Genomic DNA, 25,177 nt, shown 5'->3' on the forward strand with positions numbered 1-25,177 from the left:
AGGAGAAATTGCACTATACACAGTAGCCTCTTAAAAGCACTACTCAGAGTTGTTTTCTGTGTGTGTGTGTGTGTGTGTGTGTGTGTGTGTGTGTGTGTGTGTGTGTGTGTGTGTGTGTGTGTCTCCCACTCGACTGTGCTGGTGTTAAGATGGCAACACTTGCCCCTCTAACCATCACTGAGTCAACAAATGAGTCCACACTCGGTACTATTGGAGCAGCTCCCAGTGGTTTCCCAAGTTCCTGCCAGAGCTGGTGGAAGCACACACGCACGCACACACATATACACACACACATTTATGCACACACTTACACGTACACGTGCACACACAAATACACAGACTCACACAAACCAGTTAGTCCCAAGGACACTCATGCGGTTTCACATCTAGTCAACCACCCAAAAAAACCATTTTGGGCTTCCAGTTCACTTTAACATCCATATCCACACACACGCACAAAAAGGACTGGCACTATATTAATAACACTTAATCATTTCCTCTGACCTAAATGATTTCTTTATGGTGCAGTGGAAACAGCAACCAGAGTCATGAATATGGTCTTAATCTGGCTGAATGTCAGAACTGTCTTCAGCGAGCGCACATGCACCCACGACGCACATGAACACTCATTCACGTACAATGCCACACACAGCAGCCACATAATAAAATATTCTCCTGGCGGAGTATGAGATTTCGCTACGTTCACCTTCTAGTTTTTCCTCAGGACTCAAATATGTAAAGCGAGTAAACAATTATCAGACTAACTTTTAATAGCAAAGCTGGAACCGAGTGTAAACATATCTGCATTGCTGCTCCAGTGTTTTCCCCCGTTTACGTTTTATGCTTCAAATTTCATGCCATGACTGCTTCCTTTAGCGAATATTCAATTCATATCAGTATAAGCAGTCTGTTCTCAAGAGTGCCATTAGAATAAGATAAGTATTTAGCTCCAAGGAAAAAGCCTTTAAAATGATGCCCTTGCCGTAATAGTAGCGGTAGCAACGTATCAGAGCGGGAAAGTCTCATTATGTTTTGCAGCATTACGAGGCTGAGAACAATTTCAGGACAGATGTTACATGGAAGGGTCTATATGTGTGCACCGTTCTTACTGCTGAATCACACTGCTCACTTCACCCACTGTGTTACATGTTATGTTACTCCAGCTGAGTTATTTATTTCACTGATGGAAAAAAACACAAATATATGAGAACCTATTGCGTTCGTTTGTGACCTGGCTACGACCGTTTTTGAAAAGAAGGAAATAGCAGCCTGGAAAGGACTTAAGCAAGAGACAGACTAAGGAAGGGAGACAGACGGGCGTGAATGGGAAAAGAGGAGGAGGGGGCAGTATTTTAATGCCTGTTGTCACCACGTAATGTCCTCACTACGACAAAATGCTGAAGCAGAGAAACTGGAGAAGACTTTTATAAAATCCCCCTGCTGCCTCTAACATATCTCGGGGATATTCCAAGAGCAAAACGTATAAATCTGGGTCTTTTCACATCCAAGTCCTGCTCGTGAACACTGAATTCACACGCACAAACACACATGCACACTGACACGCACTAAGTCCCTCAAGGCCCATGAGTGCAGTTTGAATACATAGTGCACACTACTGGGCCCTTGTTGGAGCCAGCGCTGGCAGGGTTATACTGAGACTATAATAACATGCTCTCTGCAAGACAAGGTGTTGGTCTTCTCTGAAGTGTCCTGTTCCCATGCTGCAAAGTCAAATAATAATCTTCTGTCATTTTTTTTTTTTTTAACAAATGTGAGTCCTATCCCTCAATTATTTGCAGGAGGGTTAAATCTCAACTATTCCTGATTATTGTTTAACTCAAATGAGGGAGCCAGTGAATCTTAATGCTCTTGTTTAGTTGGATGTCTCCACCATTCGTCGGTTGTACTCCATAGTCATGCCATGATTTGTTTTTAATTTACTTTCCCTTCCCACAGATTACATTTTCTCTCCGTCTCTCATCTTTCTATATGCCGGTGTGGTGTGCACAGACTGTTTGTGAATGAATGCGTGTGCGTATGTGTGTCCTCATGAATTTATTTATTTGTTTCGGTGAACCGCAAGCCGGTGAGCTAAGGAGAAGCCGTCAATTTACGTAAACAGTCATGAAACATGGAGGAGGGGAGGCGAGAGAACAGAAAAGGAGAGCAAAAGTGAGACCGAAAAAAAGAGGGAGTAACAAAAGGAAAAGCAGAGGTGCGGCGCGTTTGGGAAATGACAGCGAGTCTCATGCGAGGCCTGGGGGCAAAGGGACGGCCGGCGTAGCTCCTTCCCCACCTGGCGCTTGTTGACAAGGATTTAATGCTGCCTTTAACGTTTGAACTGCGCAGCAGGAAAAGGAGGAGGAGAAGGGAGTGGTGGGACAGGAAATACTCTCCACACCTTCTTGATGTCAAACACAAGTCTGTGTGTGACTGTGCTGTTGCTGCCACCTGAGGGACGCATTAACATCCTCCTTGCCCTCTCATTCCTCTTCTCAACACACTCATACACATAGAGAGACATGATTACACAAACATAAAGAGGCTCTCTTTCACCAAAAAATGCTCACTGACTGCCTTTGTTGCCTGCCCCTAGGGTCAATTAGGTCACAAGATCAGGCCTGTCCCCATATGGAGTATTATCCGCTGCACGCCCAGTTTGATTTCCCCTTGTGCCTCTCTGATTAAATCAAGCTGGACATTTCTGTGGAGGGGGGAGGGGGGGGGGTATCAAGGGAGGGAAATTGGAACTACTGCCAAACATGCACAGTTCCAGACAAGTCACACAAACTTGTCTTCCTTGCTTTCCCTCCGGTTCTCCTTTTGCAACTAAGCTTTTATTTTTTCTCTTCATTACTTCAACTCATTGCAGGTTTGAAAAAGGAGTCCATGCATGTACTATATGACTTGGAGAAGCAGAAATGTCATTTGTAGAAAAAGGGAATGGCCAAGTCTTTAAAAAGGACATAAATCTAAATTAGGCTGAAGGACGTGTTGAGAGGCCTCAGTAGTTGCTAACACTTTCATGGTCACCGAGATGGGCGACGCAGCAGGGGTGCAAGAATGTGGGACAAGGTCTGCCAGCTGGCTGCAGGAAACTCAGAAAACTGTTCAAGTGGCTTGCCATTTTGGGTGTAGATACTGATGATGAAATATTTTTACATATCAAATCAGAGGAGAGCCACATACATCTACAACAGCACCACAACCTCGCTGAAGCTCAGCATTGATAGACAGGCATTAAATGTCTGTCTGCCTATGTTAGGTTTTCTGGAGAGTCTAATGTAGTGTCAGTGATTGATGAGTCAAAAGACTGTGGTTTTTATAGGGATGTAGCAAATAACAAGCGGGCCTAGCCCACTATTGTAGGTCTCAAGATGATGACATCATGACACAGTGAGTAGGAGGTAAAGAGCAGAACAATAATCATTTATCCCCATCAACTTCTGACTCTCTTACACAAACTCTCATTGATCTTCCCCCCCACTTTCCAGCAGCTATGCTGGAATAACGAATGCATTCATAGATAGATGCACAAAGACGTGCATGCAAATGACCACAAAAATCCTAAACTGTAAAATTACAGAAATATGTATATATACGTATCTATGCATATAAACTATTAAAAAGCAACCATGGATGCATGTATGCAGCTGCATAGATAAAATGAACCTCTAAACAGCCTCCATTGTCTGGCTTCTTTTTTTTTTCCTTTTAAACTCAGGATGCCTTACAACAATTTACACACCATCTCCTTCCTCCTCTTTACATACAGCACATGATGTTTAAATTAAAGGGGTGGGCGGGGGTGAAGTGGGGAGCAGCGCGAAGGAGAGAAAGCGAAAAAAAAAAAGTTTCCTGAACATAGTAGAAAATTATTTTCTCTGGACAGTTTTAAGAGTCGACATCCTGTGCTGGAGTTCTCTAATCATCACCAGCGCAATTTACAATCAGAACACACAGCGAGCCAGTTCAGACCAGCTCATCTGTTGACTTTGGCCCCAGCTGAGCTCTGCGTCCTGCACTGTGTATGTGTGTGTGTGTGTGTGTGTCTATTCGCTGTTTGCCATTTGAGACTTGGGTGACTCGGCACCGGGCCCTGACAAGGGTGGGGTGAAACTCTGTGGGGCTGAGGCGACCGCACGCATGCACATGTTCCCACTCTTTCATATACACATTTGCACGCTGCTTTTTTTTTTTTTCTTTTTTGCACACAGGCGCACACACACCGTAAAATATCCGCTGTACAAACATGGAAATGCACTTGAGCACACATGCGTGCATAAGTAAGATTTGGGCATAATTGCGCACTTGATAAACACAGATATGCATGCCACCAGGAGACTATTGCGCCACGCACAAACTCAAACACAATTAAGACAGATGTATTACCACAAAAATTCACACACACGTAATTAGTTCTACGCATACAAGCAGAAAAAAAAAGAAAAACTCCCTCCCCATATCTACCCTAATCCAGCGTGGCCCCGGTCCACAGCGCACGGCCCCCTTACATGCATCTATGTGTATGTCTGTGCATGTGCGTGTCACACTCAGGATGCTCTCCCACCCACAGTTCCCTTGGCTGGCCTCCACCTAGCCCAGTGCGGTGCTGTTGCCTTGCCGCAGGGCTGAACACAGCTCACTGTGTGTCTGCCCCCTCAAAGCCCCAGACTGTCCCAACCAATGTGCTTCTGATTAGGTGGCTTAATTACAGCTGTAAAAACAATGTTGATATAAGCCTCAAAATTGCAGTGTGTCAGATACTATTAGCCAGCCTTGGACTCTAGCCATTGTTATCCAACTCCCCACCCTCTCACCCTCACCATTGCTCCCTCTTACTTGCTCTTCCAGTACTTTTTGTGTTTTTTTCCTGCTCCCTTTATCCTTTCTTTCATGTCACAAGTTGCAACACAGGCATATTCCAAGAGGCCAAACGACCCACAAATTAACAGCAGTGACGTCCATGGCTGACCTTGACCCAAGAAAGTAAGAGGAAGCTCTTTGGAATCAAACATGCTGTAAACACATGAAAATAAAAATAAAGAAAAAAGTGAAAGATTTTAGTCGATCAGGTGTGAATTGCACTTCATTTGTTTGAAATTGGCTTTTTGGCCTGGGATGGTTGGCCTTTTTAGTGGTCTGTGGTTGTTCAAAATAAGGGCTCTGGCTGCACAGCAGAGTAAGGGGATATTCTATTTGCAAATATTGCAAGGTGGTGAAGGCTTCCAGGGACTGGAGGTCAGACAGTCTGGAACAGGACACAGCTCTCTGTTGGGTTCTTTGTGTTTCAGTGACAGTGACTAAGGAGCGGGAGTGCGAGGTGTGCCAGAAGCCTGGTCCAGGGAAAACGTGGCAACAGCGTCGAGTAGAGGCAAGAAAGAAAAGCAAAGTAAAAACCTCAAGTATGCAAATCCTGGGTGGTCCCATCTTTGGAGAAAGTCCCCTTTTTTTCATCTGTCTCCATCACCGGGGCAGCTTCAGACTCCGCTCTCCTGAGAACCAGGTGCTGTGGATGAACGGTGGACATTCATCAGGCTCACTTACATTTACTTACAGCTAATCAGTACAGCTAAGACAACAGACACTGGAAAGACCAAAGGGAGAATTTGACAAAAAGTCAGCAGAGTGGATGAGGGACACGCTCAGAAAGAGTTTCCAAACCCCTCTGGCCTCCATGGTGGCCTGCATTACTCTTGTGGCCTGCTCTGCAGCTGGCACTTCAAGGTTTCCCAAATGTTTAATGCCAGGGCCCCAAATTCACATTGGTATGAAAAGCAAGGCAGACCAAAATGAAAGCCAGGAAGCAAACTCACTAGGCCAGTATTGATTCTTGTGGACCAGTCAGGGTGTGTCTCTCCACTTCCCAGCCTTGAAAGGCCGTCTTGTCACAAAAGGTGGAGGCAATACAGTATGTTGTCGTTTGAATAATTGATGACCGATTTCTAAGTAATCAGTGTCCTCACAAGACAATGCATTCTCTCTCTCCCTGGTGTGGAGAAAGAGCCCGGCCTGTTTTTGTCCCGGTGCCTTTAGAAGCAAAAGGTAAAAGCTTTAATGCACTGAAGCCACTGGAAGTGCTGCCTCTGAAGGACTCCCCCTGGAATCAACTGGGATGGTGTGTCTCATCTTATGAGGGGGCCTATCAGAGTGGCCTTCCAGTAAAAGGAGTTAGAGAGAAAGAGAGAGAGTGAGAGACAAAGTAGGAGAGGAAGACAGAATCATTGAGTGAGCTGCTGTGTTGAAGTAGGAAGACGTGCGCATGCATTTAGATGTGTGAGTGCATGATCATGTACATGTGCTGCATGATGTATTCTAAGTATAAAGTTTGTTTAGGTGGTGCGCATTAACGTTTTTGTGTTCATTTGCAAGAATGTTTTCATAAGTGCCCATGTGCGAGTGCGAGTGTGTGTGTCCTGGAATGCACAGCCCCTTCCTCTAAACAGGAAAGGAGTACGTTTAATAGCATCACCACCCTTTCCCCTAGAACAGGACGGTGGCCAGACCAGAAGAACGTTAACTGAGGGCCAGTCTGAACCTTGTACTGAAACCTTTTCACAGTAATCTTCCACACAACACCTCATTTCCTGAGATTACCGCTGAAGATGCCGTCTCCTGTACAATGTACCGGCAAGAGACATGAAACCATCCCTGTATATCCAGTTTCAGTGCTATGGCATGAAAATCGTTTAAATCCTACATTTAAGTGACTGAAAACAGTTCTGTTCTGCCGGCTTGGTGAAAGAGATTCATTTTTAAATACATTCTCATTTTTAATTTGACGCCAGAGATATGCTTGTAAGAAGTTGGGACCGAGGCGTGTTTACTGCTGCGTTGCATCACCTCTCCTTTTAATAACACTCTGTAAACGATGGCATAAAGTTGTTAAATAGTTGGGAGCCTAATTGATTATATTTTTGATTACATGACACATAAAATGCTCTCCGTAGTTGGCAGGTCTATAGCATAGTCGGGACAGTTTACCCATATGGAAAAGATATATATAAATCTTATAACGTTTTTGTCTGTCTTGTATGAAACTTGTATGAAAAGCATACAAGAGTGAAAACACATATAAGATCCCTTGAAAAATTATATAATGAAACTTGTATGTTTTGGATACTTACTAAAAAAATATATGAAAGTAATGAGAAAGTGGCCACTTTCATGAGTAAATCATATATGTTTTTACTATTTCTTTTCCATATGGGTAGAAAGCGCGGTCTACTTCAGACTCATTCCTTTTTTTTATTTGTCAGTTATTTGCCTTTAGGTTGCCTTTGAAAAGTCCTCTTCCTTCAGATAACATAATTAACCCTGTTTGACCTTTCCCTAATTTTAGAAAGATTAAATCACATTATATCAATTTCCTGGAGAAAAAAAATTAACCAACTCAACTAATTAACACATTGAACAGACAACATCACAATTTAACAGACAATCTGTAATCTGTCATCTGTAAAATTACTGCATGTATTTGATACTGTGTATAACACTGCGGACACATAATGTGAAAATGGTCAACTGTGCTAATAAATACAACAATTCAGTTTTATTTATACAATGCCAGTTCATAAGGCCTGAAGCCCCTTTATATTACAAGGGAAAAACTCTTTTTAGAGCAAAACCATCAATTACCAACCACTAGGCAACAGTGGGAATCAAGAACTCCCTTTTAACAGGAAGTCCCCTGAACCAGGTTAAGGGGCAGTCATTTGTCATGAGTGGTTCTGGGAGTGAGGTGAAAGAAGAGAGAAAAAGAGAACATTATTTTACAGACTAACATACTACAGAAATGTGCTGGTTCACGGGGTCACCTTGCAATGTCCAAGGTAATCATGTGTAATCATGTATATTCATAAAATAAAATAAAATATTTCAGTTTTCATGAAATATTTCATTTTTTTAAATGTTCCATTAAACAAAGAGTTCAGGTTATTGCATTCTCTTTTTATTAACATTTTACACAATGTCTCAACTTATTTGGAAAGGAAATGGAATAAAATGTATTTAGTAAAATAACATGGTAAGAGGACAACAAACAACAGAAGAAACACTTCTGGTAACTCTACTACTTAGAGAATGGGACAGAATTAGTGAGTTTATGTGTTGTTTTTTTAGAGAGCCATGTTGGGTCTGTTATAGTGGGACTCTAACCAGAAAAAACACAGGGCTACACAAACGCTGCTATTACATGTTCAGTGTAATCACTGTATTTGTCTTCTTGCAAAGTTCCAGTGTAAGCTTACTTCAATAAATTCGTGAGACAGAGCTCACATCTACACCAGCGATGCATTCGCAGGGTGATAATTGAACCTTGGAACCTAAATGTGTGAAGAGCACCAGGTGTTAAAAAACTCGCAAGTAGAGTAAAACCTGAAATATACTCACGATAAAATGTTTCGTTTGGTTTTGCGTTTTGCTTTAAAAATTGTGCCAAGTATTTAATTCACTCTGATAGACTGGAAAAATGTCCAGGGTGTTTCCTGCCTCTCGTACAGTTTCAGCTGGAACAAGCTGCACCCCGACAAGGCTGATTTGGATACGCAGTTAGGAAAATGGATGGATTTTATTCAGAGAGACATTTTACATCTGAGAGCATTTTGTTTATTACTAAAAAAGAAAAAAAATCTGTTAATTGCTCAGCTGATTAACAGCAAATTGCCTTTTTTTTTTTTTGCTTGTTTTTCTTTTCTTTTTTCCTTCTTTTTTTTCAGCAAGGCTAAAAACAAAACCTTTAATGGCATTTTTCTGGTAAACAGTAATTAGAAGGCCTTTAGCAAAAATGACAATCATTTGATGGTTCCAGCTTTGTTAAATCTTATTATCCAGTGAACAGCTGTAGATCAGTGTGAGAGAAATGAATTTGTCTTTTTTACTTGGCTGCTGAGTTCCTTTAAATGCATATTAAATTTCCCAAAATATAAAACTGGACTGTTTTGAGTTGCTTTAAACCTACAATTTATTTAACCATAATACAGGTTGCTTTAATAAAACATTAAAGGTGGGTTACAATAAAGCTGGCTGTGGTAAAGTAAACGCAGCTTACAGTAAGAAAACAAAAAACTCGGCTCTATTTCATCTGCTGAAATGTTTGTAAGAAAGCAGTAAGATCATTTCAATATCAAAGGCACGCGTTCGCTTAATTTGCATTAAACAGGGGGAGGGTGGAAGTGGATTCAGAGCTAAGAGGAGGTCCTTATCCCAATCAATCAAGACATGTTAGTTGTGCAAAATCACATAATTAAAAAATGCACAAATATCATAACTTCTCAAAAATATCCAATTATGATTTCTTTTTATCCCTGAGCACATGCCTCCCCTCTCTTCATTATGTTGTGACAGTAACGTGAAACATTATTTAATATTTAGTGATGAAACAGGCAAGAAACTCTCTGCTTTAACTTGTGCTACAGAAATAAAATTGAAGAGACAGAGAGACTCTGCCAGAAATATGCTGAAAGTGTCAATGCTGCTGCTTGAATATGGCAAAATTGCTTATTTTCAGATTCAGCCACATCAAGCAGTTTTTTTTCCTGGCTGTTTGTGGAGGAGCTTGCATATTCATGGCCCGCCTGTTTTGAGAACCTGTCACTGAGCCTGTTATATAGCTCTCCCTGCTTTTCTGCTCAGGATGGCTTCAGAAGCAAAAACACTTCATCAGACTTAACACTGGCCGGCTGACACAGTCAGGCAGTAAAACTGAGAGCCAATGAAGTCTGGGCGAGCAAATGAACCGGACATAATACAACACTGACACAGAGGTCAACTTCTGCCGCTGCCTATATATCTGCACACTCATACACGTAGATAGAAAAGCACAATTGCACATCAGAACGAACCTCAGCCAATGCTATCAAATGCCCATACGCTCAAACAGACACGTACCATTACTTGCATCCTCCCACTACTCTCCTTTGGCTGGGTTAAATCCAGCAAAACCCCAGACTTCCAGCTGACCTGCCTCCCACCTCACGCTGCAGAAGAGCAAGCGCAGAAAAGAGGAGCTGGTAAGTGCCAGGATGCCCACTTCTCAGACAACAGCATCTATAGATTTATGACTTAAACTCGGCTAGTTATAAGGTCAATATGATATTGAAATGCATGGGAATAATTCCCTTTCTAGTTAGACAACTACCTTCATAAGTCTGAAGGATTAATAAAACAACCGAGCGAGTGTTTTGGCTGCTATGAAAGTATTCATTGACAGCATATCCCCCTGTGGCTCCGTGAAGCAGAATAGGTGTTCGATGGGAGATTAATCAGCTTGGCTAACTCTCAGGTCGGGAGCCCTTCATGCTGAAGCCGGCTACCGACAACCTTGTGTGCGAATATGTGTTTGCATTTCCGTGCACGCTGGTATATATATTTGCTTCCCACTTGAAAAACAGTATTGTGTAAGTAGTATGTGTTATCAATCCAGCTTCCTCCTCCCACACTATATGACTGCTGTGTTCCCCCTCCTTCCAACCCTTCCCTCTGCTGCACAGCCTCTGTACATAGAGAGCTCGGTACAGTCCCCGTGGAATCTCCTGTGTCAGTACATTACCTTATAAGTGGAGCTATTGACTGTGGGGACTCTTTGATACACATTCACATACAGTACAAACACAATTGATCTTCAACGTAGGATTGGAGGGGGGTCGGGCTGGGAAGTGAGGGTGCCGAAGAAAGATCTGCACACATATAACAGATCACACAGGCCTTCTTGTGGGATAAGAAGGCCTGTGTGTGTGTGTGTGTGTGTGTGTGTGTGTGTGTGTGTGTGTGTGTGTGTGTGTGTGTGTGCAGGAAGGAACAAAACGCTCTTTTGATAAGGATGTGACATGGAGCAATCTTTCCCTAGAGCCAGCCGCCGAGCACTGAATACTATCGCGCCACTGTAAAAGTGTAATATTATCCTATCTGTGCAGCCTCACATTGGGCATAATGTGACTGCCTGTATTAATTATACATTTCTTTTTGTTTTTGCATGCGGAGGATTTCCCCTCAGGGATGCTAAAATAATGACTCCATCTCATGACAACATTTGCAGCTCAATTAAAAAGTGTTTATGTCAATCTCCTCCTGTGTGGGCGCTGCCGGGTTCACAGTGTGCACGGCAGTAGGAGGCGGTTGTCATCCACTAGCCGCGGAGCGCCGGAGACTTGAGGTTGTCAAGACAATACACAAGGGTCAAACTTCAGCGAAGACTTTCTTCAAGGCAAAATAAATATTCCATCCAATCTCCTCACTTATTGGCAAAAGGGAATTATTTACTCGTTTCATGTTTTTTCACAGATAGGGGGGAAAACATACAAAAATCAGCGAGTGACTAATCGATCCCTGCTCCATTTATATTTAAAAATGGCTGAAGAAAGGAGCATTAGGTTCAAATAAATACTTTCTCTTAGATGTGAATGTGAGCTCAAACAGCAGTCAATGATATGTTTGAAATAAAAATAAATGAATTGGAGTGTTTTCTCTCTCAGCGAGAGAAGACCTCTAATGAGAGTGATCGTAGATGCCAAGACCAAATACTTCAAACAAAGGCAGCTTGTTCTTTCATACAACAAGGAAAAAAACAGTTTAAAGATATTCTCTTTAAAGAAAAACAAAACAAAGAGTGCGACAGAAAGAAAGATAGAATTATATTGTGTGGTTAAAAAAAGAAAAAACAAGGAGAAACGCAGAACCCTATTTGCTGTCTCTCCGGGAAACAGTCATAATTGCATTATTTGTAAGAGTAAAAGCAAAGGAATTTAGAAAATTACCAACAATAATTCCCAGTAATTATGGCTCCCCCCTTAGCACTGCTAACTTTGCAGCCTCGCACTGCTGCACGAAATGTGAGCTATATTCTAAATGCTTTAACTGTCCATATTCAGATGAGTTGTGAATATAAACAAGTGAGTGAGTGAAAAGTCCTTCTTGGTCTATTTAAACCCTCCCCCGCAGGCAACAGCATTTACAAGGAAACGGTTATCATTTAGTCTCTGTTGCGGATCAAAATGTCAAGCTCCACAGAGAATCTGAGCAGTGCTGTTAGGGCCAAAAGTGCAGTTTTAGAGCCCCAGGATCTGAGAGAAAAAAATGATTTGCAAATGCCCAAATATGTCTAATTGACCTGAAATATAGCCTGTGTGCAGGAACTGTTTGAAATCAATACGACGAGCGAAAAGAATATCCTTGAAGGAACATTTGAGAGGATCGTACCGCATGTCTTTCGGAGCAGCGGTGTGAAGTATGCAAGAATTATGAAAACAATCAAAAAGTCATGAAAGGTCATGTGAATTAAAATCACAGTGGTTGCAGCCAATTAAGAGAGTGTGAGGACCAGCTGTTTTTCACCTACCACGCCAGCATAATGGCAGGAGCTACTGTAGTTTATATGAATATTCTGTGGACGTGAAAACCATTTGTGAGTGGATTTACATGTAATGTATTCCCAGTGTATTTGTTTATTGTGTGTATTTAGTGGGGTAAATCAATAGGCAGTATTCCCAGCCTTGATTGGATTCACAATTAGCTCAAGTGAGAGATTCCCTAAAGGTGGGCATATTAGATTCAGCACAGCCAACCAACCTGATTGTCTTTGCCTCACGTCAGCTGCTGCCCCACCACAACATGCTTTCTGCTGTCCAGGTGCCTTGTGGGTAACAGCGAGTGCACGGAGGAACTTTCCTCCTATGTGGCGGGCAGGCAGTGACAGCTCCGAGATGCTCTTTGACCTGAGAGGAAGGGAAAACAACATCAATGGTAATTCCCCTTCAAACACATTAACTGGGATGAACTGGGTCCCACTGAGCCTCTCTGAGTGGACTCGCATTGATCGCAGAAATCCATGAATAAATTTAGCACTAATTGATTTTTTTTTCTCCTCCTCAGAAAATAAATATCTAATTCTAATGTAGGGGCAGTGAATGAAGAAGACTGTGCAACAACCCTACATTTCAAAAACAAAACAAAAACTGAACAAAATTTATTTTGAGAACTCACTTAATAAGCCACAAAAATATTCAGAGCCATCGGGGATCCTGTGGTTTCCAGTCCAGTCACAAAGTTGATGCATTTTACGAATTGCTAAAAGTCAATACAATTTCAAAAAATAAATAAATGAAAATACACCTTGAGGTCAGTTAATAAACAAACAAAAATATTTCATTGTTTTAGGAGTGCCAAAGCAACAAGCCCAGAAATTAAGCCATTAGGTCCTGTGGATTTCAGCTACCTTTTAATTGCTTTCAGTGGGGATTGGAGTTGTACTTGGATGGGAAACGGTGTCACAAACACATTTACAAAAGCTGAATTTTATCACCCTGCCAATTGGAAGAGTGATACCGTCAAATATCAGAAAGAAAAATGAACAAAATAAGGGTCCAAGCAATAAGTGTAAATGCGACTGAGCCAAAAACGAAAACAATGTGCAAAGATTTCGTCCTTTACAATGGAAACACATCGGAGCACATGGTATGCCGTGGATCCTAAACTTCAGGCTCTTTTTTTAAGACCACTGTACTTTATTGAATACGCTTTTCTCTTTCATTTTCATATTTATGACTACATCTGAAAGCACTGGTCAGTGAAATATAATAACATTGTGGATAAAACTAGAAGCATGTGCTTTTATTCTATGCCGTGATTACATTTTCAAATCCGACTTTGCGCAACACTGTTTGGACGGCAACAGTATATAATAATAATAATTAAATACATCACTTTGTGTATAATATCTGTAGCAGATATCATTGTATATTTCAAGCTGTCAACTGATATAGTCCTGGTGCTTAGTCTTGAGAGATGTTGGAGGAGATCTTGAGTTGCAAAGTTGTAGATTCAGGTATCATACTGCCACCTACTGGTTACTACTTTTCCAAGACGTTCAGTCAGTATGACTGCACTCAAATGAGCTACAACATGACTGAAATTATTCCATCGTTACAGGAAGGACAACTTCCACTTCAACGATACCTCTGATAATAAACGTTCATTTTCACTTTATTTCCAAATGTTGATAATATAAGATATGTGAATTAACTAAGTTATGAAACATCTAATAGGTGTCCTGACCAAACATTGTGTCGTGAGCATGTGAGATGTGATTAGGGTAGCCTTGAGACTCTCTTTACCAACAAACAATTGCTCAGTTGTGCAAAGAAAAGCAGCGAGGACAGAGGGGGGGAAAAAAAAGAGTTTCTGAAATGTTCTTCTTTGTTTGATGGATGAGTTGCTCACATAAAGGCTGGGCATTACCTCTGCAAATAAACCAGACTTGACATTGCCCTGTGCTGGAACATCTGGGACGCCCCAGAGACAGGATCAAAGGCCTTGTGAGTCCTTGGACTCTATCTGTGCCAAACATGCACAGCGAGCTCATGAACAGCTATCCAGTGCATTTCAGTCATCATCATCTGTACTGGCTGTTTGTTAGTCATCAGCAATTTCTGTCCAGTATTTTAGATCATATTCCTCGGGGTTTTTTTCTTCTTCTTCTTTTCATCATGGTAACAGTGGCGGGGCAGGGGGGGAGGTGGACAGCTGGGAGTGGAGCAGCTGGACAGCATGGTAAATCAATTCATGAGCTTATTAACCTACACTAAAATTATATACTAGGCTAACTGGAAACATGAATGTTGATGTTGAAAATTAAGTGCTAGACTGATTGATCTCTCTAGTACTTTTCCAACTGACAAGTTACTCTGAACCCAGCTCTCATCTGCACAATACTATGGGAGCTGTTCTACAACACAATCTGCATTACTTTGTCTTTGTTTGGAGAGAGCCAGCCAACTGCATAACCTTAATTAGTCAAGCTGTATTCATTCAAGTGATTACAACGCCCCGCACTGCAGTGAAGAGAAGCATCTGTCACTTAGACTCAAATGATTTCTCAATCTTTCCATTCAGTGGAATAAATTTAACGCGGGCCCAGAGTCTAACGTGGCTTTTCTTTAAGCAGACTAAGAATGAATACTGAATACATCCCTGAATACTGAATATAGATTTTATGCCAGTCCAGTGTAGGGGTGCAACTAAACAAAATGTTTGCAAAATAGTGAAAAGCATCTGTAACAAGTGCAGGTGGAAAAACAGAAAACAACCAACGAAAAACAAACAAACAACAGTTTAAGGAAGCTTGGACATTTCGTTTTTTGTTTGTTTGCTGAATTATTTTCTGCTGGCAGGCCTGTCAGTTAATCATGAACCAAACCTGTTCACTCTATTCTGATTTATTCAGAATGCAAAAATGAAACATTTACCGCGATGTGTGCTTTAAAACGTGCATTCGTCACATCCATCACAGTTTTAGAGTGGTCTTCCTATTATCGCACAGTCTTTACCTTGCAATGTAAAGCGCCTTAATGTGACTGTTGCTGTAAACTGGTTCTATATCAATAGAGTCCTATTGAATACAACTAAGTGTTAGTTCTGCTTTGCTAAAAAGGACAAAATTATGTTTTTTTTGTTGTTTTTTTTATCTGGGATGGCTTTTTTCCCAGATTCTTGAGTTTCATTGTGTTTGCCATTTCTTAATCTCCTCAAGGCTACGCATCTGCTGCACTTCGGCATGCACAACTGGGCAGAAAAGCAGGATGTCACTTTTGTGAACTAACTGCTTGGAGAGGAGGGAAAAATGACGCAAACACCAGAAAAGCGATTTGGGCAGTGAAGCCGGGGCCTAAGCGAGGGGTAGGTTGCGGGGATCGCCCACACCTCGGCAGATGTGCCTCGGTGTCACTCCACATCCGCGGCCAAATGAATCACCCGACAGATGTTTAACGTCAAGGCCAGGCTGCCACGCCAGCCAAACACACACGTGAGCACACACACATAGACATGCAAACAAACACAATTTATTACAAGGAGGAGCAGCTCCACAAGGGGTCAGACTCACTAAGGCATAGATGTTTCACCTTCATGCGACTTTGAATAGAAATAAAATTCACTCAAACGACAGATATTTTCGAGAAAAAAACCCCCACTGTGCACTAAGTATACACAACACACTGACTGAAATGTAGCTGCTGCTCAAACTTGCTGAGTCTCTTGAAATGTTTCTCTGGCATAATGTATTTTCAGACACTCTTTTTGATCTCTGGCTTGTACCATCTGAAAGCAACCCGTCAATATTGAAGGATAGAGTGTTTTAGATAACTCCGATCCAGCAACCTCCCTGATTCTCTCGCTCGCTCTCGTTTTTTCTTTTTCTTCCAGCAGCGGGGAGGGCAGATTCCATGGCAGCGTGAAGATATTTTGTCAAAATCCATTTCCAGTCAAAGCAAATCAGCCTTCTTAACACATGCATTTTTATCACCTCTTTGTTTTAGGAGTTGATTTGAAGCGGGGATGACGAGACGCAACACCGCTCCAATAAAGTGCCAGCGCTATAAAACAGATGCTCCCAACCTTTGCCACGTCGCCATTGCTGCGTAACAGATTTCCACATGTTAGAGTCGATTTTAAAAAAAAAAGGAGAGAGAGAGAGAAGACTTACGGTTAAGAAAAACTTTTAAATTCACCTAATTGAATTTTAGTTGCAACCTCTGAAACAGAGCCCGTTATTTAAGGTGAATCACCGCTCGCACCAATCACCTTATGTGCCATTTAGATGTTCTTTTTTTGTGTGTGTCTTTTAAAGTGTGCCGTGGTACTAAGGACACGAACGCGTTAAAGAAGAGCAGCTAAAGATAAGGAGCTTTTAAGAAAGAGCTGCTGGATCTTTGAGAACATTCTTGAGGCCCTTTTCCCTCTTTTGGAGAAACCCAGGCAGATAAAAGGAAACACTCGGGTGGATTAAAGTGTTCAGAATGTATCAGCATCAAACCACTAGAGTTTTTGCCCTCTACATTTTTCAAACACAGTCAATAGATCTAAATATTTTACTGTGCCCCGGCCGATTTATTGTTTGATGTTTAAAAACTTGTGTGGAATGAAAGAAAAATTCATTAAAGAAGGCCCCAGAACGAGGCCCTACGATCAGCTTTGAAAGTCGAGTTTAACTGGGATATTGATCATTCTCTTTCTTCTGTGACAAAGGCCACCAGGGACGCTGGAGGTGTCGGTGGATGAAGGCTCACTGCCAATAACACCAGACGTGTCTGTGTACACTGTAGGTGAGGCTGGGAATAACACCACTGACACTGAAGAATTCAATAACTCAAAAATGACCAAACAAACACCACAGTCTTGATTTCTCGCCGGCCAAAAAGATTCAGTGTGTACTCTGGTTGCGATGCACCAATGTTTACTTCTTGGGTTTTTGAAACGCATGTGTGAATTTAATTACGTGGCCCTGTGGGGCTGACAGCAGGAGAAATCTAGTGCTTCTCTGTTTATTTATATAAAAATGATGTAGGTGTACGTGATTGCAGTGCTTAATTAAAAAGTGTCCTGTCGTGGAATAAAAGGAAATTTCCCTTTAATGGCTAAAAATGTTCAGCTTAAAGTGAAACTGATTCGACTTTGCAGTTGATTTCCCTCGTTAGTCTCACAGTCGTTGTAAGTCTGGGTGTAAACTTTAAAACATTCAAGCCAGCTATACTGCAGGGCACTAAATGGGACTTAAAAATGCTCTGCATATCTGGCGGGGCTGTCGCACATTGGGGCAACAAGAAAAAAAACTAAATTACAGAGGTTTCTTTTTTCTTCTTAATTTGAAGATATTCAGCACAACAAAAGTAAAACTCAATCAACCTCTGTTACTTAAGATTAGCCACAAAGAAACACCTAAACTTCTGGCAACTTCCTTGACTAACAGCAGCAAAATTAATGAAATCTTTGGGATATACAAAGCAGTTTTTTCCTTGAGTTACAAAACATCAGACAAGCAGGACTTGACAACTGCCAGTGCTAGTTGTCAAGTTTAGCACTGGCTACACCAAGGACACAACGACCGAGACTGTCCACGCCGGGGCTCGAACCGGCAACCTTCCGATTACAAGGCGAACTCCCAACTCTTGAGCCACGACATTAGGGGACAGCAATCTAAATAATTTCAAATGCTTTGGGGCATATTTGTTTAGTTTGATAAGGACACGATAAAGGACCAGTAAAATGTATCCAGTAATCTCATGTGTGTCTCAAAGATCAGGCAAATGGCAGCGTATTGTACACAAGTTTTGCGCGCATAATGCCAACACAAAATTAATGGTCAAACAGTTGTGATAAAGTGGTGCAACTGCATTTGTGTTTCTTTAATAATATATTGGTCTTCAGCCACCAAACAAACATGCTTTTATTTATCGTATTTATTGCTGGTTTATTGGTACTTCTGTTACACAGGGCTTTGCATGAAAAAAAAACACTCTCCTTCTTTTGCATGGAACTGATTCTTTGGTAAAACAAACAAACAAAAAAACAAAAAACACAAACAACTAAATCATCTCTTCTCCTTCCAAGCATACTTTCCCGATTCTTCTCTCATTTTCTGCTCTAACCAGAAAGATCTCAGGTCCTTTTTTTGCTGACGATCAGCACTTGGAGTCTCTGCTCTCTTTTACTCCAGCTGATTTTCAAGAAACCAGCTGGACTAAATAAATACACAGGCAAGAGGTAAAAATAGATATCTATGTTCAAAATAAAGGCAGGAGGGCTGGTCAGCAGAGCAGCTCAGTCATCAGCAGATTTAAACTGTTCACAGGATGCTCGTTTCTCCCATGAAATTTGAGACATATCGGTGTGTGTAACATGTTCGTCCCCCCAAAAATGAGGTGTACAATAAGTGTTTACCTACAGGGAGCTAGAATGTAATAATCTTTTCTACCACACCGCAGCTGTTGTGCATGCAACACAGGCAACTTTTGGGGTGATCATGGCTCAAGAGTTGGCAGTTCGTCTTGTAATCGGAAGGTTGCCGGTTCGACAGTCTTGGTCGTTGTGTCCTTGGGCAAGACACTTCACCTACTGCCTACTGGTGGTGGCCAGATGGCGCGATATGGCAGCCTCACTTCTGTCAGTCTGCTCCAGGACAGCTGTGGCTACAACTGTAGCTGCCTCCACCAGTGTATGAATGTGAGAGTGAATGAATAGTGGAATTGTAAAGCGCTTTGAGGGTCTTGAAAAGTGCTATATAAATGCAATCTATTATTATTAACTTTCGCCTTTGAGAAAAACATTTGCAGCAGAGCTGCAGTTTACGAACCACTCAACACTGATTTTTGGGTAACAAACAGATTTTCAGTTTGTCTTTTTTTCTGCTGAGGAGACGACGCTGCCTGCACTGTTGCTTGACTGAAATCTGTCAAGAAGCCTTGGTTTGTAAAATTAGGGGCTTGCTTCCATGGCTACAAGTCCTCATCGTTGTTTAAGTTAATCTTAAGAAGCAGTGCATTTGTCACTTTATTGCCATGTTGGCCAAATTTTCTAGATACTCTGCAACATTTTTAACCTATAAACCAGATATTCAATGCACACAGTCCTATATTTGACTTTTATCAGAGGCAAACACCACAAGCTGGCATTCACTTTGAAGCCAGTGATAATCAGGAGGGACAGGAGTGACCCTCGTTTGAAAAGGCACACAGGACACAGTAGGAGGGAAGGTGTGATGTTCTCTCTTTTTATTGACTGACGCAGTTGATGAGGGCCCATCATGCACTTTGGCAGGAGGGCAGGCAAGTGTACGGAGGTGGCGCCCACCAGGGTGCGTGGAGGGGACGACGTGGCCGCCCTTCATAGATATTCCATGCGTGGCTTTACCCTCAGCTGCACTGTCAAGGTCTGTGTGCCCCTCTGAGGGGGCAGAGACAGGGTCATGGATGACACCCGCCTCTATGCCAGACGTGACAGCACAGCTGGGCCGCTTAATGACAGAGGCGCCTGGCCCAGCACACACCTGCCCATCCTAGGCAGGTCAGGCGACCTCATGGGGAGAAAAAAGAGCCGCTGCCACGTTCAATGGACAGATGTTCTGGAGAGAAGACAGCAGAGACAGCGGTACTACAGGGACCTCTCTGTTTCTCTCCCCTCACCAGTAATTGAAAATCATGTAAAAGGTCAATTCTGTGATACTGCCTGTCCCTCTCTGCAAGTCATTCCTTTAAGCCAGAACATGACAAAAACAACACTGACTAGATGACAGCTTTCGCCTCAATTACCGCCTATGTTAGCCACGTCCATGTAATGACAATAACTGTAAACACTCCCGGCGAATAAATCTGCATGCAAAAAGAGGTACCGGCCATCTGTTAGAGGCCATGGACTGGGGTTCCTGAGAGGAACCTAATGATTGGGTACACAACACAGACACTGTTATGACATGTGGACTTCAAACGAATGGAGTATGTAAAGGGGGAGGAGGGAAGAAAAGACACCATTTCCAAACTATCAACTTTACTAACGAAGTCCACTGTGGCACAAGAGGTCAGTTCCTCTACTGAATACTGACAGAGTGACCCAGTCTGTGAGTTTCAGGCTGATGAGAAGAGGCAAGGTTCTAACCTCCACAGAATTGCTCTGTGTTTGTGGTTGCCTTAAACAGAACCAGCTACAAAACTGTCACACACCATCAGCCTCGCTGGAATCCAGTAGAGACTTCCAGACCTTCATGGACAGAGAAGCAATCAAAATAGACAACAAGGATTCATCAAGTAACATTAAACAGGAAAGTGGAATAACACTGGCCACTTTTGCATTACATTCGGTTGTTGACTTTAAGGCACCAGAATCTTGGCAACGTGTTCAAGTTGTTGTCTATTTGTTTTGTTTTGTTTTTTGACCCAGATTAATGTGAGTTTTATGGGAGCTGGAAGGTGTGAAAATAGAGTTTGGATGCTCAGAGTGTGAAATACAATATTTAAAGACGAGGAATCTGGCAGTTCATCTCACTGCATATTTATTTCATTGAGTTAAAAGCCTTGGGAAAAAAAGTTGTTCGTTGTAATGAGGAACACATTAGGGCTCACCCACAAACATGTGGTTTTCGGGGGGAGAACGCTTTACAATTTTAACAAAAACAAGTGCTGTAACTTGAGCACCAGTGCAAACAGGAAGGAAACAATATATTCCATAAACTCCCCCAAATGAGAATGTTATCAATAACACTTGTGTCTGCAGGAAAAAACAAAACGAAGCTCTTCAACAAGGATGTTTCTGTTTGGCTGACCGTAGCCCTTTGCCAATAACAATGTTACCCGCAATCACGATCCAAACCACACAGCCTTGGCACGGCTCGATGTCACAAATTGTGTTTTGATTCTGACCAAATGCAACAGCTTCCTGTCTGGTCCTGTTTTCTCTTTCTGTCTGTTTTATTATCTTGAACCAGTTGCAAACTGAAGGACATTTAGTAACCACCGCGCTGCCAAAAAAATTGGAGATACACATATCTGCATCAAGGGAACAATGACTGCAATGCGAGAGCTTCAAAGAAACCAACACCAGCCGTGCTCATTAAACCTAATAAAAATCCATCAGACTTTTTTTCTTCAAATTGCCTCTCATATCTAAAAAAAACAACAACAAAAAAAACCCCCAAAAATTTGAATTAAGAGTGAGATTGTTTGTGTGTCTGTGCCACTTGTATGAGAGTGTTACTTTGCAGCTGCACGCGTGCAGCACACCAGAATGCACATTTCAAAGGCAAGACAGCTCCTGGGCTTGCTGAACTTTTGCTTGTTATCAGGAGCTGAGAGTGAAAAGGAGAGAATTGATCTTTTGTCTACTGGAGGTGCACTCCCTTGGGCTGGGCCGCTCGCTTGCTCACTCGCTTGGCTGCCATGCAGTGGGCTCTCTTCCTCACCCCCACCCCACCCCTCTCCAACCACCGCCACGCTGCATATCCCCCCCCAAACCACCACCACAACCACCCCTCATTCACTCACTCTCTCTCTCTTTCTCTGTCTCTGCGTGGCGGCTGCCTCTGCTCCAGCTGACACTTGTCCTGCCGTTACTGGGAGAGATGTGCGCTGAGCTGCTGACACCAGGATTGATCTTCCTCCTTTTCCCCATAAGCTCCATATCAAGCTCCTGGAGACTCTGGAGGAGACAAAGAATGGGCGGGAGGGTAGGGATAAGGGGTTAGGGAGGCAGCCAGAGTGAAATGAAGAGAAGGGAGAAAATTCTCCAACTCAAAACAGTCCTTCAAACTAACAATGTTTGGTTCAGCAAAGGAATAGAGAACACAAAGTTGACAGTTTTATTGGCGGCTGAAGAGAGAAGTTCACTCGTTTTGCTAAATTGTTGCCCAGCGCAACAGCCGCAGTAAAACAACTGGATTTTCTAACGCTACAAACACACAGGCTATTCTTCATGAACAAGTCTCAAATGAATTGCTCGAGTAAAACAGATGCAGTATTTAAAAATAAATGAGTTAGATAATTTAAACAACAGACCGTAAAAGTTACTTGATTAGAATAACTGTAAGAGAAGAGCTCAGCGGTGTGTGAAGGGCAAATGTCTGTCTGGGTCAAACCAGGCGCTTACTGTACGCACAAGATGATTTTAGGGTCACACCAACACAAATAAAGGGCCGTGCAAGTTTAACCCAATAGCGAAAGTGTGACGAGAGCCTGCCTACTTTAACTTTATAACAACTGCACTGTGTTAAATCCGCTTCAGGCAGATTATTTTTATTATTGTAATGAACAAGTATTTTTAAGTCGTGGATTTAGATTGTTTACTCTCTTTTGCAATGAGAGCGGTTGGAGCGAGGCTCGGCAGGAGTGGTGGCAGAAAAAAAAAAGTCCTGAAGTGTTTAACTCAAATTTAAATTGTTTAGTCTTCAGTGAAGCATGATTCATAATCATATTATGGCAATAACAGCATTAAACAGCATTAGTCACAGTCAGGTCAACAGGCAACAGTGGAAGAAGACAGGAAAATGAAATGCAGAACAAATGTTTATATTTTGCTGCTGTTGCTTGGTTTGAACAGGTTGTGTTATCATGGCTACATGCGCTGAGTTACTGCCATGTGAGTGTCTGGTTAAATATCTGTGCCAACAACTAGAGATGGCACGATACCACTTTTTTATGTCCGATACCGATACCGATATCATAAATTTGGATATCTGCCGATACCGATATGAATCCGATATAGTGTTTTTTAATCAACAAAACTGTTTTTTAAAATATCTTGCTGCATTTTGCAAGTCTGCAAGTTCATACTCAAGTTTAAAACAACAACTACACTAAAGCTATTCTGTTATACCTGTATACAAAAAAAATATTTCATAGTTCAGCAATACTGATCAATCTAATAAACTTAAACCTACACCATCCTCCCTATTCTGGTATTTTAAAGAGTACTTAGCGTAAATATTAAGCAACCTAACTAATAGGGTTCCAACTCCCAGCAACAACAAAAATAAATAAATAAAAAATAGGGAACCACCCCTCACGCTCCACCTCATGATGCTTAATCAACGTAATCAACCTTAATTTGATGCAGTGTGAAAAAAAATGCACAGAAATCAATTATTTTTCAAGAAATATTAAATAGATTCAACATCTTTCTTCAACAAAATTGCAGACTGCACAGATGGTACCTTCCCAAAGGAAAAAGTACTATAGCTTACTAGGGTATATATATTAGACTTAATAGTCACTATATACAGTAATTGACTTCTATTCATTTTACATCAAATTAAAACTTTGTGTGTCAGATAATTATTTATTAAAAGCTAGACATTTTAAATGAGAATAAGAAAGAAAAGTATGTCTTTGTGCCCCCTTTTCCCAGTTAATGCCCTATCGGCCCCCCTGGCTAAACTTTGCTAGATCCGCCCCTGCACAGTTACCAGCGTCAGCTACGTAGAAAAAGATCCTCGAGTAGAAAGTAATATTAAATACATTCTAACAACAGCTTATCAAGCTTAAACGTGCTGCTGTTGTTCAGCCGCTGGTTTCCTCTTTCTGGTGCAAAGTGGGCCAAAAACAAAGACGGACTCGCGACAGAAAAGCCGATCAGCTGATCATTTAAGCAGTTTCACGATTGAAGTAGCAGCCGGAGAGCGAGAGGCAGTCGCTCGTTAAGCTTAATGCAGGAATGCTTTACAAACATTCAGAGATGGACTTACACACTTGCTTTACTTCTCTCGGGGATAACTTTGTCGGAGATGAAATGCCAGGTTGCTAGCGAAGCTCCAAATGCTATCCAGACCACCGACAGGTCCTGCATGCCACAGCCGCTCTATCACGTGATGCATACTGCTCCGACATGCTAACGTTCTGAGGTGAGTTATGGCGTGTTGCAAGTTTTGTGAGGTGCTTTCGTGATATTTAATGGATCGGATTACATTTTTTATTTTTCTCCGATATCCGATCCAGTAATTTAGGTCAGTATCGGACCGATACCGATACGTAATATCGGATCGGTCCATCTCTACCAACAACCAACAGGTCTAACTTAATGCAGTGGCTGGTGAGTGTATATATTATTTAAGGGGTAAATTAAGTTTTATATGTGCATTAGAGGTCATAGGTACCTGTTTATCAACCAACTGCTATTTTTCTTTTTCACAAAAGTGATGAAATTTGTTTATTTTAGATGTGTCAAGCCCATCAGCTACATCTAAGCTGGATCTATGGGCCAGATCCTACACTCACAATAGGCTACACACAAATGCAATCATTTTATTGTCATTCAATTTAAGATTTCATTGGTTCTGCCTCTTTTGTCTAATAAATAATCATATAAATGTGGGTATTATAAGGCATGCCATTCTTCACAGTGAAATTAATTGATAAAAGTTTTGACCCCATTTTAAGTGGAATTTTTAAACACACCAGCTGCTTCTAAAACGCACTCAGATGTGGAGTTTTCCTTCAATTACAGCTAAACATAACCTAACTTACCTGCTTATTTCGTACTAACAGCCCACAGATACTTTGATTTTCACATGCAGATAATGTTAGCTTAGAACAAAAGTATGTTAAACTTTAGAGGAAAACGTTTTGGATAAAAATACAGTTTTTGAAAAACTAAAGCACTTTTGCTAGCTAGTAACAACATTTACCTGCAGACAATTCACTTTCACTTGTTCTCACAGCAGTTAGAGGAACCCTGCATAAACTGGTTTGCTTTCTGTTCATCGCTAATTTGAGAGAAAATCAAGGTCTCTCAAACTTCATCAAATTTACGTCATTGTCAAAAAGGTGAGAAGGTTACTTTGTCTAGCTGCACCTCTCCAGACCTACATATTGAGGCTCCACCCCATAAAACGTCATCTATGATACAGACCTAGAACTAGCAACCTAGC

At 41.7% G+C, this 25,177-nt stretch overlaps 1 long non-coding RNA gene across 1 annotated transcript; it reads right to left on the reverse strand.

The window, feature by feature from the left end:
- Nucleotides 1-5,400: 5,400 nt before the first annotated feature.
- Nucleotides 5,401-25,177, reverse strand: LOC147327680 (uncharacterized). The gene is made up of 4 exons (XR_015130032.1): nucleotides 24,935-25,177; nucleotides 21,801-21,954; nucleotides 12,565-12,710; nucleotides 5,401-5,509 (listed from the first exon to the last, which is right to left on the reverse strand). It is a non-coding gene; the product is annotated as an uncharacterized LOC147327680 (long non-coding RNA).

Source organism: Aulonocara sp. 'chitande type north' Nkhata Bay, linkage group LG6 (genome assembly GCF_057382095.1).
Source record: "Aulonocara sp. 'chitande type north' Nkhata Bay isolate Kocher_YH1m ecotype deep benthic linkage group LG6, A_spYH_male_GT1.1, whole genome shotgun sequence".
In the NCBI taxonomy this organism is placed as follows: Eukaryota; Metazoa; Chordata; class Actinopteri; order Cichliformes; family Cichlidae; genus Aulonocara; species Aulonocara sp. 'chitande type north' Nkhata Bay.